Genomic DNA, 13,953 nt, shown 5'->3' with positions numbered 1-13,953 from the left:
TGTGAAGAGTTGACTCATTGGAAAAGACTCTGATGCTGGGAGGGATTGGGGGCAGGAGGAGAAGGGGACGACAGAGGATGAGATGGCTGGATGGCATCACGGACTCGATGGACGTGAGTCTGAGTGAACTCCGGGAGTTGGTGATGGACAGGGAGGCCTGGAGTGCTGCGATTCATGGGGTCGCAAAGAGTCGGACATGACTGAGCAACCGAGCTGAACTGAGCTTCAGCTCCCTGTCTGAAAATGAAAGACGGCCATGGCTATTGGGTGAATCACCTTGAGGACTTCTGATTGCTGGGTTTGTGCTGGTTACGAGGCATGCTGATGGCTAATCCAGCCTCGATGATGACTGATACATTGAAAATCAGTGCAAGGAAATTGTGACTATCCATGTGAACTTAGACATGAAAATTACCCTCCTAAGCCTCAGTTTCTCTCGCTGAAAAAAAAAATTAGAGAGACACATACTTATCCCTCAGGGCTGTTCTATGAAAAGAGATAATGCATTTAAAGTGCCTGACATATGCCAGGAACTCAATAAATATTCATATCTTCTCACTCTCCTTCTCCTCCCTAATGCCATCTTGGATTTCACCACAAGGCATTTGACCAGGCGAAGATGGTCACATTGGAGACACGGGCGGTGAGGAGCCGCACTCCTCCAGACTTTGTAGAAAATGATTGAAAGTTAAACTGGGCCAGGAGTCTGGTGACGTTTGGGTGAGAGACAGAGTTAAATTAAGGTTTAATCTTAGCCCCTTCCATGTGTTAACCAGGCTGTGCAGAGCCAAGAGCTTGAAAGAGATTCAGTGCTGAATTTTCTCACTAATCTGATGAGAAGAGAGAGGCATGGGAAGAAAGAGAACGGGAGAGAGGGAGAAACAGAGTTCAGATGGCTAATTTTCTAGCCAGCAGCTACTGGAATGTTTCCATGAGGAGATATGAAAAGAGACAAAAAGAAATAATAACTGAAAATGGGCTTTGTTGGCCAGAAAAACTTATCCTGCTGGGGTGGAGGTCAGTGGGCAAGAGGATGGATAGAAGCAGGTACTCAGGGGACATGTTTCATTTTAATGTAGTCGCTTTGGTACCCCTCTATCTGCTCATTCAATTAGCATCGGAGGGAAAAATAAAAGTTCCTCGCGTGTCAGCCTGCTTTCCAAGCTCTAGGGACAGAACTTCATAAATGCAGTGACCTTACATTGCTCTCCTCAGAGAGCACGCTCCATCTCTGTGTTGGCCTCTGATGTTAAAGAAAATGGATAGCTCATTCTTTTCCTTTTCCGTTTCTTTCAGGAAAGAAACGATCTAAGTGTCGTTTTAAATGAAAACAGTTGAGTAATTGTCTTTTTCATAGATGCTCTTGCATCCCCCAGAGTCATAAGAACCAACTTTCTAGGCCTGTTCCTTTTCTCCCATCTTCTCTCAAGTGCATCTGGCTGATTCACTGCAAGTTAACCTAAAATACGGCCCACGTGTTCCTCCACCCATTCCAAGTCATGTTGATGGCAACGTGACCTTGGCATGGAGCTTCCAAAGTCACGACATCAACAAAGGACATTTCTTCTTCCCATATGTGTATATATATATGTATATGTATATATATATAGGTTGATTTGTTTGTTTGGTTTGGTTTTCACTTGATTCCAGTTTTCCTGTCAAACCAACTTACATTGTTTGGACTTGAGCTGCCCTGACTCATTCCTTTAAGAGCATAAGTTTCCTAGAGATCTTTCACCCCTGACTTATAAAATTCTACTGTCTTCACCATCCCTATCAAAGACTAGACCACAGGCCTGCCTGCCCCACTCTCCTAGAATCTCTGCTTCAGTCTCCTCACCTCTGCTGACTTGAGTGAATCTAAACTCAGGAGCTTTCATGTATTCATTTGCTCACACATCTCTTTAGATCTGTTATATTTGCGAAGGATGTTCTACAAATGGCTATAATATTTCTAGCCCCATGTGCTCCTCCAAAACTTCATCCCTCCTCAACAACAGGTGGAGTTTTTACCCTCTCCCCTTGAATCTGGGTGGCATCTGTAACCACTGCCTCAACTAAAGGAGAGCGGAAGTGATGCTGAATGACCTCTGATGATAGTGAGCAAAGAAGGTACAGAAAGGAGATCAAACCAGCCAACCCGAAAGGAAATCAACCCTGAATATTCATGGGAAGGACTGATGCTGGAGCTGAAACTCCAGTACTTTGGCCACCTGACGCGAAGAGTTGACTCACTGGAGAATCCCTGATGCTGGAAAAGATTGAGGGCAGGAGGAGAAGAGGGTGGCAGAGGATGAGATGGTTAGATAGCATCACTGACTCAGTGGACATCAGTTTGAGCAGGCTCTGGGAGATGGTGAAGGACAGGGAAGCCTGGTGTGGTGCTGTCCACAAGGGAGCAAAGAGTTGGACATGACTGAGCAACTTAACAACAAAGGAGATGCCATCCTCACCTGGATCTCTTTCTTGAGATGTCACCCTGAGAGTCTCCACTTTGTAAGCAAGCCCAGGCCACATGAAGAGGCAGCATGCAGGTGTTCCCATCATTGACAGCTGATAGCCAGTACCAAGTGCAAGACACATAAATGAATGAGCCTTCAGAAACTTCTAGCCACTGAGTCAATCCTTACTCATGTATTCCAGATGAGGTCTCAGACATACTGTAGCAGAGACAGCTACTCTCGTTGTCCAGTTCATACAGCTGATCTGCAGAGTCTGAGCTGGTCATAGTTCTTAAACACGGAGCATCATTCATTGATTCATCTAGCATCTAAGTCACATTCACTGATGACCACTGTTTGTCCCAGACTATAGGTGAGTGTGGGTGCGCGCACCCTGAGATCATAGACACGCCAATTATTTGCCTATCCATCCCTGAAACCCAAACAAAGACAGAGCACTTTCCTAATATCCCATTTCAGAATTTTGTAGCCATTCAATTATGAAAGTGTTTCTGCATTTTCATTCCAACTCAACTCCTTTAAAATAGGGACTATAAGCTCTGTATTTCCCATGGTACACAACACAGTTTTATAAACCTCATAGATGTTTGATATAGATTTGTTAATTAAAAAAATCAGTTCACTACTGGTATTAGGTTTTCCAAGCCCCAAACAAATAAACTAAATACATTTTGGAGAAAGACTTGAATAAATGTAACCATTTTACAAATAGGAGAGAAGGAAGACATGGACAGTTTCTTTGATCTTTTATGACAGACAAGTGCTGTTTCATTTTAATCCGCAAAGGAATCCTATAAAAAAAATTAAAAAAAAAAAAAAAAAACATGATAATCCTCCAGACTGGCAAAGTCGCATGGCTACTGAGTGTGGTGCTAGGATTCTAGCCAATGCCAAGAAAGCCTTTCCAGCCACAGTGGTGGCTTCCACACATGAAAACACAACACAGATGACATTTGCTTTCAAGACCATTGAATAGGCCGTCTCAAGAAGAATGCTTTTCAGTGTGCGACATTATGTCCCATGTGCCACTGGTAAGCGGAGACTTGATCGCTTTTGGACATTTTGGATGCCTCCTCTTTCAATGGTTTCCAAGCCTCACAGAAAAGTGTTACTGATTAATATTACTCTTATTTTTATAAATGGGAAGAAAGAAGGCATAAGACTTAGGGGAAGACAGTTTAATATTCTCAAAAAGCCTTAAAAGTGAAAAACCAAGTATGTTCATTACAAAAGCTCTGCTCTAACTTTGCATTTCTACATTGTATGAATATTGCTAAATATACTTCAGTGAACATAGGGATGAAGCTGAGGGATACGGAGCATCTCCTTTAGAAGCTGAATGCACACTTTGCCCTGCTCTTCTCTCTGCGCAAAGAAAGGGAGCGAAGAGCTAAGAGGTTCCAATCTAATGTGACTGTACCTTCTTATTCTGAGTGACCTTGGCATCCAAAGACTTCATTTTAACAAACCACCCATTTGTTTCAAGGCTGTGGGTGGTGATAGCAAGAAATATGATGTAACTTCTTATTAAAAGAAACTCTAGGGTTGGGAATTATTCTCTGAATAGTAGGGCTTACAAGAAATTCACACACACACACACATACACAGACTTCTGGACAGCATATGTGGATCTATGGATGAAGAAATACCCTCTGACAAGGTCCTTCTCCTCTGCCTATAAGAACTATGTAATTGGAATCAGAATCTGGATGCAATCATCTTGATGCCATTTACCCACACCACTTTAAAAATGAGGAAATTGGAGGCTGCTGGAGGTGGGGGCGCGGTCACTTTCCCTAGGTAATCCTGTGGTTAAAAATAGTCGTGATCAGCTCTGAACGGACCAGTAGCTAGCATACCCTAACTCCAAAGGTCTTTCTCTGATCTTATCATCATATCCACATTCTAGTCTGTTCTCCACCTCCCTGAATTCTGTCTTCATTTTGAGTCTTACAGTCCAGACCTCATTGCTTCTATAAGGTTTGGCCACTGTCTTTCTTTTTAGTAACATCTCCCCCTAGAAGTGGGTCCAATATGTAAACACATAAATATGCCAGGGATAACTCCTATACAGACCACAGAGTTATAAAGCAGGAGATCATCATTCAAATTCAAATATGTAGTGAATTCTGCCTAAAGTAATAGGTCTGCTGCTTGGGGCTGGCTACATGAAGCATATCTGAAAACCAACATGGACCACAAGTAAAGTCAGATGTTTTGATTGGCAGGCTGGTCTAGATGACCACTGAGATATCTTCATCCCCTGGAACATTCTTTCTATCTTCCCTAACTCAGTCCAAAGTTGATATCATATTAAAGCTATTCTTCATCCCACCCCTTTCCCCAAGATAGAACTATCCTTTTATCCTTTGTGTATCCCCATTGTTATTGCCATGGAAATATGAAGAAGAGCAAATGTATTCATATTAATAACAGCAATAACAGCAGTAAAGCCATGGTTGAATGTACACATATCAAGTGAAATACTTTGTTGCTGTTTAGTCGCTCAGTCATGTCTGACTCTTTGTGACCCCGTGGGCAGTAGCCCTCCAGGCTCCTCTCTCCATAGGATTTCCCTGGCAAGAATGCTGGAGTGGGTTGTCATTTCCTACTCCAGGGGATCTTCCCAACCCAGGGATTGAAGACCAGTCTCCTGAATTCTCAAGCAGTTTCTTCACCACTGAGCCACCAGGAAAACCCTGACAAAATACCAGATATGTTATTTAATAGCCAGACTACTTTGAGAATGAGAGCTTCCCTGGTGGCTCAGATGGTAATATGTCTGCCTGCAATGCGGACCACCCGGGTTTAATCCCTGGGTCGGGAAGATCTCCTGGGGAAGGAAATGGCAACCCACTCCAGCACTGAAGGCACTGACACCCCACTCCAATACTCTTGCCTGGCAAATTCCATGGACGGAGGAGCCTGGTAGGCTACAGTCTATGGGGTCACAAAGAGTTGGACACGACTGAGCGACTTCACTTTCTTTCTATCTTTGAGAATGGAAATCAACTATTTTATGTTTTACAAATTAGGGAACTGAAGCACAGTGGAGTTAAATAACTTTCCCAAAGTCTAAAAAACGAAGTAGCCAAGGCTCAGCCATAGCATGTTTTATTCTAGAACTCAGCTTTTACCCCAGCAGCTATCTTTTTCCACAACCCATCCGCTAGTCTATGAAAACCTCCCGAACACTTGAATTCTGTTTAACATTTCTCTCTTCTACGTCACTATATTTCACGTTTCTCTCTTATACTTCAGTTCTGAATGAAAAGACAAGGAGCTTCACACATATTAGGGGATCTTTTTTTTTTTTTCTTTACTAAGCGGCCAGTGATGCCCTTGAAAATTTTACTTGGAATTATATGTTGCCGTCATCAGGTGTCATGGTGTTGTTAATGGATCAAATACAGAGGCTTGCATGATGGGGCTTCCCCATGATGGGATGGTGATAGTGGTAAAGAATCCACCAGGCAATGCAGGAGATGCAAGAGATATGGGTTTGATCTCTGGGTTAGGAAGATCCCCTGGAGTAGGAAATAGCAACCTGCTCCAGTATTTTCCAAGCCAGGCTTCAACAGTATGTGAACCATGAACTTCCAGATGTTCAAGCTGGATTTGGAAAAGGTGGAGGAACCACCAAATTGCCAACATCCACTGGATCACTGAAAAAGCAAGAGAGTTCCAGAAAAATGTCTAATTCTGCTTTACTGAATATGCCAAAGCCTTTGACTCTGTGAATCACAACAAACTGTGGAAAATTCTTTAAGAGATGGGAATACCAGAACACCTGACCTGCCTCCTGAGAAATCTGTATGCAGGTCAAGAAGCAACAGTTAGAACTGGACATGGAACAACAGACTGGTTCCAAATTGGATTGCAGTAAGTCAAAGCTGTATATTGTCACCCTGCTTATTTAACTTCTATGTAGAGTACATCATGTGAAATACTGGGCTGGATGAAGCACAAGCTGGAATCAAGATTTCTGGAAGAAATATCAATAATCTCCAATATGCAGGTGACACCACCCTTATGACAGAAAGTAAAGGAGAACTAAAGAAATTTTTGATGAAAAGAGAGTAAAAAAGCTGGCTTAAAACTCAACATTCAGAAAACTAAGATCATGACATCTGGTCCCATCACTCCACGGCAAATAGATGGGGAAACAATGAAAACATTGAGAGACTTTATTTGTTTGGGTTCCAAAATCACTACAGATAGTGACTGCAGCCATGAAATTAAAAGACACTTGCTTCTTGAAAGAAAAGCTATGACTAACCTAGACAGCATATTAAAAAGCAGAGACATTACTTTATCAACAAAGGTTCATCTAGTCAAATCTGTGATTTTCCTGTAGTCATGTATGGATGTGAGAGTTGGACTATAAAGAAAGCTGAGTGCCAAAGAATTAATGCTTTTGAACTGTGGTGTTAGAGAAGACTCTTGAAAGTCCCTTGGACTGCAAGGAGATCCAACCAGTCCATCCTTAAGGAAATCAGTCCGGAATATTCATTGGAAGGACTGATGCTGAAGCTAAAGGCCATCTAATGTGAAGAACCAGCTCATTGGAAAAGACCCTGTTGCTGGGAAAGATTGGAGTCAAGGGGAGAAGGGGACGATAGAGGATGAGATTGTTGGATGGCATCACCAAAGTGATGGACATGAATCTGAGTAGACTTCAGGAGTTGGTGATGGGCAGGGAAGCCTAGTATGCTGCCATCCATGAGGCCACAAGGAACTGACCACGACTGAGCTACTGAACTGAACCAGTATTCTTGCCTGGAAAATTCCATTGACAGAGCTGCTGGTGGCTTACAGTCCATGGTGTCACAAAAGAGGGGAGCATGACTGGGTGACTGAGCATTTTCATGCATGAAGGGAACCCATGGCAGAGTCATTTTCTTAGCTTTTGTTTTATTTATTTATTTTTTAATTCACAACTGGACCTTTAAATGATAATTGTGCTGTTACTAAGCGTTGCTGCATAAAAAGACTTTTCCAGAAATGGGACACTTCATTCTGATCGCTTCCAGTGACATCCTCAATTTGATGTGAATCTAACCAAGACTTTGCTGCCTAACACCTCATTGATCCCACCTCAGGAAAAACCCACCGATAGGTGACTAAATAAGAAGAAGGAGAAGAGATTGTTAGGTGTCATCTCTGATGCCCACTGAGGGCTCCAGGGTCATCCTGAGCTTATCAGTAGAGCCCAGAAAGTCAGCAGGAGGAAAAGGTTAATGAGAATCAGGGTTGTCTTCAAGGGATCTGACGAGGGAGTGGGGTTGAGATCTCTGGTTGAGATCATCTAACACCTCATCAATAACCAGGAACACTTGAGACCATCACACACAGTTTTCCTCCAAGTTATTTCATAAGAACTAATTTGTATGTGATGTTCTGAAGTGAGAAGAATCTATAATTGAATAATTATGGGCCACAGCTCATATAGGATGCGTCACAATGTACATTTGGATATGTACAGACCTTTGAAATGTACAGAAATCTACTCAGCTATAATTCACTTGACCATTATAGCAGAGATGGTTCATTTCCATTGGGCATCCATTTTCTCCAACCTCCTTGGTAATAGAACTCTGATTTTATTCACATTGGCAACACTCTTTTCACAGTGTTTTTTTTTTCCCCCACAGAAATACTACATTTTACAGTCTCTCTTGCAGTCGGGTGTGGTCATATGACCACATATTCTGGCCCATGAGGTAAAATTAGAGTGCCGTAAGGGAATTCAGGAAAAGTTATTTAAATAACATTGATTTATGTAGAAGACCATTGTGTCTGCCATGCTTTATAATTTTCATTTCTGTTACTTAGAATGCAGATGTAATGACTGGAGCTCTGGCAACCATTTTGAACTACACAGTGAAACATTGAAGATGGAAGTCATTGCTAAGGATGGTGGAAGAGACAGATAAAAAGATCTGGGACTCTCATCATACAAGCCCAGGACGGCTTACCTCGGAATTTATTCCATTTGAAAGAAAAATAAATGTTCATCGTTTAAAGTTCTGGTGTTTTTTTAACAGCACTGGAACACAATCCCTGTTTAAATCAATCATTGAAATCCTTTTGCACATAGCTTACTACCCACGTCCTTTAGAACACATTTTGGAAAGCATGAATTTGACTTAGAAGAAAATCAAAGGCGAGGGAAGGGAAATGATTTGTCAGTGATCACAGCTGTTTAGTTGTAAGACTGAACTTTGGCCCAAGTAATCTGAAAATTGGTCCCTTGCTCTCAGCTCTCATGCTAATTTTTTATGATTTGGAAAATAATTTCCAATTCTGAAACCATCTTAGATGCACAGTAGATAGGATCCGATATATGAACTGCAGACCTTCAGGTGCCTCAGAAAGAAACTCATGAGGCCCTAGAGAGAAAAGAAGCCATTTTAGGCGACCTTGTCCTGGAATGTTCGCCACTGGGCATTTGGGGAGACTTGAAATCCCCCTGTCACTTAGGCACGGGGAAGGCAATGGGGTAGCCAGGCAGAATGATACTTTTGTCTTCTCGCCTTTCAAATCCAAATAAATCATGAAGGCCTTCATATCTGCCTTTTAAGAATGCCATCTCTGGATGACTTGTGGTGGTCTATCAACTCGTCTCACAGCTAACAGCCAATTAAAACACCCTGAGGAATCTGCAAGTTGCTACAGAGGCAAAAATGTGGCGCAGGTCTGACGGGGTCTCAAGGAAATAAATCCATGGTTAAACCTCCAGAGACGGGCTCCTCCCACTGAGTCTGGATGAGTGCAGACACACACACAAACACACACACACACCACACCACACCACACCACACACACATGCCAAACCATGTACCACATACACACATACCACACACACACATATATCATACACACAGACACACACACACAATACCTTACTGACCACACACACACACACACACACACACCACTTCACACACATACACATACAAGCACATCACACGTTGCATTCTAAAACCACACACACACACACACACACCATGCACACGTCACACCCCAAACCATGCACATACCATACACACACACAGCAAACCACATATATACCACAGACACACACCACACACATACCACACACACACACACAACTCTCACGTATACTCCCCACACACCTCAGACCATACTCACCACACACACCCCACACTCACTGTGCACACCCACACCACATTTTGCTAGGCAGAAAGGGAACACTATATCATTAATTACTCCCCCATTGTTAGAAAACAAATTTAAATTATGATATTGTTACCTGAGGGCTTGCTGACAGACTTCTTCAGGTCTCTTCCACCTGGCATAAATCCAAGGCTTCCTTTCTCCCTTCTTTCTTTTGAATTCTGGAATGCAGACAGCAGATTCTTCCATCAGTAAACGAATGTGTCTAAAGCCCAATTATCCTGCTGTGTCAGGAGAAGGGGCCCTTCGCTGTCATCTCACTCCACTTCTAAGCAATGAAACACGGAATCCCTAGGGTATTCACAGATTGCATCTCCCCAGAAGTTTCCAGCATTCTGGGGGCCTTTTTCCCTGTAAATTTCCAGTCACATTCATTTTCAAGGGATTGTTTAAAACCTGTGGTGGGATTTCACATCTTTTATTCCATAGGTTTTCAGATTTTCAGAGGAACATGGGGAAATTTTACAGCATTTTTTCTTTCCCTGTGGCTCAGCTGGTAAAGAATCTGCCTGCAATGCGGGAGACCTGGGTTCGTTCCCTGGGTTGGGAAGATCCCCTGGAGACGGGAAAGGCTATCCACTCCAGTATTCTGGCCTGGAGAATTCCAAGAACTGTATAGTCCATGAGGGTCACAAAGAGTCCACACGACTGAGTGACTTTCACTTTCATTTTCTTTCCTCTCATATACACCAAAGTTAACCGATATAACAAATAACTTCTAGGTCTCAGAAGCTTAACAAATAAAAATTAGCATCTTGTGTCTCTTGTCCAGTGAGGTCAATGGGAGGGGGTACCTTGCTCTGAGCCAGGGGTTGGAAAACTACAATCAGCCTGACACCTATCTTCATAAATAAACTTTTACTGGAATACAGCCTCATCCATTCTATTGGCATGGTGTCTGTACAGTCAGCTGACCGTTGCTCTAGGCAGGCATTCAGGGACGCTGTCTTCTTATGTCTCCCTGCTTCTCCGAGTTCTGGAAGTCTCTCCATTCTTCAGGCAGGTGGAGATTTTAGGGGAGGTTTTTTTTAACAGGTTAGGGGTAGAAGTCTTGTCTAAAACTCCCACTTGTGTTTACTGGCCAACGCTCACAGCTACATGTGATCGTTCAGGAATGCCGGAGAAGAGTATTACCCTTGTGTCCAGAGAGAAGGAGAAGCAGGATCTGTGAGCACCTAGCTTCTGCTTCCCGTCTCTCCTGGCTTCAGTACCTACATCTAGGCATCAGGATCCCCATAGTTTCTATCACCCTAATAGCGCTAAGCCCTTCCCTCCTCTCTCACATGTGGCCACTGCCCTGGTTCAGGTGCGGGGTTTTCCTCTTCTGTTTTCAGAACTGCAGTCTCTCTGCATTCACAGTTCCAGTCTCCATCTCTCTTTTTCCCTCGAGGTCAAGCTTGTCATCCCATGTCTTTGTTTTCTGAAACAACTTTAGAGTCTCCTGTGTGCCTATCACACAATTGCCAAGACTTCGGGAGAGGCAGTCTCGTTCCTCCAGACCTGATGAAGCCCTGATTCAGCTTGACGTCTTCTCTTGCCTGATCCCAGAGCTTTCTTCTCGACAGAATGCTCGATCTTCTTTTCACTCTTTGGCCTGTGGCCACTTTGTGGCTTCTTCTCACATTGCTCCCTCTGCCTGGAAAATGTTCATCTCCCCAAATCTCAGCCATCTGACCCATTTCAACATGTCCAGATATAACTCAGACCTTCATCCACCTACACTATGGACCTCACAGGAAGCAGGAGCTGGGTCATTTTTATTCATTCATTGTGCCCATAGTGCTAGCACACTTCCTACACACACACACACACACAGTTGCTCAGTTGTGTCCGATTCTTTGTGACTCCATGGACTGTAGCCCACCAGGCTCCTCTGTTCATGGAATTCTCCAGGCAAGAATACTGGAGTGGATTACCATTCCCTTTTCCAGGGGATCTTCCCTACCCAGAGATCAAACCCAGGTCTCCTGCACTGCAAGCAGATTCTTTACCATCTGAACCACAGGGGAAGCCCCAGCACATTTCCTAACATGTGGTGATGACTAACAATGTTTTAAAGGGATGAATGAAGGAATACCCAGTGGATTATGGGTGTACTTGTACACCCAGTGACCTGGATCTGTTTTCCCTCTGAAGTCTCATAACTGTACCTTTTTAGAGTAACTTCTCACTCTTGTTTTTAGCATGAGCTACACATGTGTGTTTGGTATCACCTTTCTTGGACTGCACAATTCTCATGGATAAGAGAATCACCGTCAGCATCACAGCATCTATCACATGGTAGGTGCTGAATGAACGTGAGATAAATAGGTGAACCAAGGGAGCTGAGCTCTTTCTTGGAGATTCTGATCCATACACATTCTCTAAGCCTCATATTACTTCCTTCAGGTGAGAATGGAGAGTGACGATATTAATCTTAGAATGAGAAATGTCTTTCTCTCTTAAAAAGGGTTTGAAAGGCTTTAAATCAAGAGCCAAGAAGATTCAAGGTTAAGTAACAGCTTAAATTCTTGAGCAGTGTAGCTCTTCCTGATTTTTTTATGCAGAGACAGGAATTAAGAGCCTAATACCAGGATGAATAACTTTGGACTTAGTTGTGATATGAAGAGACAAGGTGAAAAGAAAAGAGGGGAGACTGGACTCTGAATAGGAAATTGTTGGAATGTTATATCAAGTATCACACTGTGTTCAGCTGAGTGGAAACAACTAGCCCTGAATCATTTTTCCTATCCATGCAATGGGTATTGCTTCATTAATCAAAACTTAGCATTAGTGTAAAGAGGGTGGGTGTGATCTCAAAGCCTCATTATGTGGTCGATTCAGATATGAAATGCTAAGAAGCAATGCACTGAAACCACAGGTTTTTCAACTCTGGAAACATAAATAGATTACAAATAGGCAGGCATCTCTTCCTACAGTTTTAATTATTTTTTATTTTATATTGGAGTATAGCTGATTAACAATGTTGTGTTAATTTCAGATGTACAACGAAGGGATTCAGTTATATACAAATATGTATCTATTCCTTTTCAACTTCTTTTCCCATTTAGGTTATTACAGAACATTGAGCAGAATCCTCTGTGCTATACAGTAGATCCTTTCCTTGGTTGTCTATTTTAAATCTCACAGTGTGTATATGCCAATCTCAGACTCCCAATCTACCCCTTCTCTCCCCTCTCCCTCCTCCCGGGTATGTGTGTTTATTCTCAACATCTGTGATTCTATTTCTGTTTTGTAAATAAGTTCACTTGTATCATTTTTTTAGAATCTTCCTATAAGTGATATCACATGATATTTGTCTTTCTCTGATTTGCTTCACTTAGTATAATAATCTCCAGGTCCATTTATGTTGCTGCAAATGGCATCATTTTATTCTTTTTTATAGCTGAGTATTATTCGGTTATATATAAGTGCCATATCTTCTTTATCCACTCATTTGTCGATGGACATTTAGGTTGCTTACGTGTCTTGGGTATAGTAAGCAGTGCTGCAATGAACGCTGTGGTGAGTGTAACCTTTCAAACCATGTTTTCTTCAGATACATGCTCAGGAGTGGGGTTGATGGATTATACGATAGCTCTGTTTTTAGTTTTTTTAAGGAACTTCCATACTGTTGGGCTTCCCTGGTGGCGCAGAGGGCAAAGCGTCTGACTGCAATGCCGGAGACCCGGGTTCTATCCCCGGGTAGAGAAGATCCCCTGGAGAAGGAAATGGCAACCCACTCCTAGAAAATTACATGCTTGGAATTATTGCCTGGAAAATTCCGTGGACGGAGGAGCCTGGTAAGCTACAGTCTGTGGAATCGCAAAGAGTCGCACACGACTGAGCATCTTCACCTCTTCATACTGTTCTTAGTAGATACACCAATTTACATTCCGACCGATGGTGTGGGGGGTCCCCTTTTTGCCACACCTTCTCCAGCATTTATTATTTTTAGATTTCTTTGACTATGTCTATTCTGATTCCTGTGAGGAGACATCTCACTGAAATTTTGATTTGCATTTCTCTAATAATTAGTGATGTTCACAAGTGAGTTCTATCAAAAAGTTAGAGAGCAGTTAACACCTATCTTTCTGAAACTGCTCTAAAAATTGCAGAGGAAAGACTTCTCTTCCTGTGCTTTTTTCGTAGGACCACTTTGCTAAACAGGCTGGGCGTTGCAGAGACAGTGGATCTAAAATAACCCATGGACTTCTCTGTATTTCCCGTCTCACTCATTGTTGGATGGGTTTGTTGTGTGAACTCTTCCAGAATCAGACAACAGGACAGCAATTAAAGTATCCCTGATATC

The sequence above is a fragment of the Ovis canadensis genome, chromosome 18 (genome assembly GCF_042477335.2).
Source record: "Ovis canadensis isolate MfBH-ARS-UI-01 breed Bighorn chromosome 18, ARS-UI_OviCan_v2, whole genome shotgun sequence".
Classification (NCBI taxonomy): domain Eukaryota; kingdom Metazoa; phylum Chordata; class Mammalia; order Artiodactyla; family Bovidae; genus Ovis; species Ovis canadensis.
This window is presented reverse-complemented; position numbering follows the sequence as displayed.